The sequence below is a fragment of the Acyrthosiphon pisum genome, chromosome A1 (genome assembly GCF_005508785.2).
Source record: "Acyrthosiphon pisum isolate AL4f chromosome A1, pea_aphid_22Mar2018_4r6ur, whole genome shotgun sequence".
Taxonomy (NCBI): Eukaryota; Metazoa; Arthropoda; class Insecta; order Hemiptera; family Aphididae; genus Acyrthosiphon; species Acyrthosiphon pisum.
Window position 1 is genome coordinate 88,179,848 of NC_042494.1, and position 2,494 is coordinate 88,182,341.

The following is a 2,494-nucleotide window of genomic DNA, read 5'->3' on the forward strand; positions in this document are numbered from 1 at the left end:
CAGCAAATTGTATTGTTGCTAACATGACCTGCTCAGACAAATGTTCATGACATTTATCATTTGCCATAGTCAATGCCCTCATTGAATACATAACTATAATAACCTTACCTTAGAAACCTGTTGGATCATGTCCATATACAACAGTAAATTATATGCATTTTAAATACAATAGAATGTATACATTCATTCCCAAAAAACCAATTACATTATATGAATTTAAATTGTTGTCAACATGACCAGCCAAATGTTTATGACATTTAACATTTATCATAGACAATACCCTCATTGAATACATAACTATAATAACCTTACCTTAGAAACCTGTTAGATCATGTTCATATACAATAGCAAATTGTATGAATTTTAAATACATTAGAATGTATACATTCATTCTCAAAAAACCAATTACATTATATGAATTTAAATTGTTGTCAACATGACCAGCCAAATGTTATTACATTAATTAAATGTCAATGCCATTATAATATGACAACAGGATATGAAATTAATTAAAATGCTTAAATCCATCTTAAAAAAAATTTCTAATGAGAGAAGAGAGGGTTATTTTCGGGTATAAAACACAGAATTTGTTAGCTTATCGTTATCAGTTCCGGCACTAGCAGCTCCAAGAGCAGTCAACAGCAGAACAGTCTTCTCTACCAAACAACAGCCAGCCATCAAATTATCAAACTTCTTCAACAAATAGCAACTACTCAAAAGATTGCCAAGACAATCTTATTGAATAATGTTTATTGACTAGATAAAAAAAAAAAAAAATTTAAATATCCTAAAACGTATATAATTTATATAAATTTAAATTATTTTTTCTATGATATAAATGTTGTCGCTTTTACAATGAGATTGTTCGAAAGCCGTGGTCACACGTTGATAGTAAACACGATAGTTGATTTCACAACAACGTTATGTTACCGTACGAACCAGTGGCGTATATAGGGGGGGGGGGGGTTTGGGGGTTCACCCTTATCGTTAATATATATTCGATAGGATGAGCGCAGACAATATCACTAAATATTATAGATGTCGCAAAGGGATATTAACTGTAAAGGACGAATCCACGTAAATAACCAACATGTTTTAGTTAAGGGAACCCACGGTGGTCATGACGAATCTCCTGTGGATGTAGAGGTAAGTTAAGTTATAATCAATATTAAAACTTAAAAGGATAGATATTTTATTTTATAGGTAAATTGTAATGTTGTATGCTTGATTAATCAACAGTAAATATTCATTGTAATTAAATACTAATTTATTAATTTAAACTATATTTTTTAATTTTTTTACATGTGCACGTATTGCAAATAAAAAATTGTAAACATTTTGTTTTGAAATGATTTAAAAAATGTATATTTTCTCAGACTTGGGTAGTATTCCGAATACAGTATTCGGAAAGCTCGGATTATATGGGTGACCAAGGGGGGCACGGTCCTGGGGCTCATTGATTTCGGGGGCCCGTCATTATCCCCAAAATATATATTTTTAACGCGTCCAATACAGTTTTCAAAAAAAAAAAATATTATTTAAGTAGGTATAGTAGGTAAATTATTATGAACAATTATAAAGTAAAATTGTTCCACGAAAAATTACTATAGATAACGAACTATATTTGCCAACAATTTTGTTTAAGTTTTTTTTTTTTTTGAGCATTTTAGATTACCGATTTAACTATTTAAGTATACAAAAAGTGAGTTATAAGGAAAAAATATTTGGCTCTTGTAAATTAGGTAGGAATTTCAGTTAAAAGTATTAATGCATATTAAACTAAACTTTAGAGGACCATAGTTAATAACCTAGCGAACCAAAGTTGATCACTTGACTATCAAAATATTCAGAAAAAAAGTTTTACCAGAATCCATTTTACCATTTGAAAAAATAAAGTCGATCTTATTATTAGTGCAACTGCGTGTTTAAAAATTTTAAAAATGTAAAACAATTGCCTGTTAAAAATAAAGAAACACGTCTTTTTTTGTTTTAACGAAATTCCATATCATCGATTCATAATTGTTAAAAAAAACCATATGATACACTCTGTATATTTTTGTATAGTAAAAAATTAAACAATGATATGTAATGATACAATTATTTTGAAGTTAAAGTTGAAAGGGGACCCACTAAGTGTAAGGTTTCCGGGGCCCAATTGATCCTTAATCCGGGCTTGGTATTCGGAATACTTTTTGTGAAGTATTCCAAATACTTAGGAATATTATTATCATAAAGTATTTGAATAAATATTCTGAATACTTTTTTTAAGTATTCGGAAAATGTATTTGAAAGACTTTTAAAAAGTATTTTACCCAAGTCTTTATTTTCTATAGCATAAATGTTTTTAGAGGTTAGGATTGTTTACTAAAAAAATCTTCAATTAATCTAATCTATATTTTAATTAGATGGCATCAACAATATGTAGGATAAAAAGAAGAGCTGCTGATACAATGGAAGCCCCGGCTGTAGCAATTAACCAGTGTATAGGTAAAAT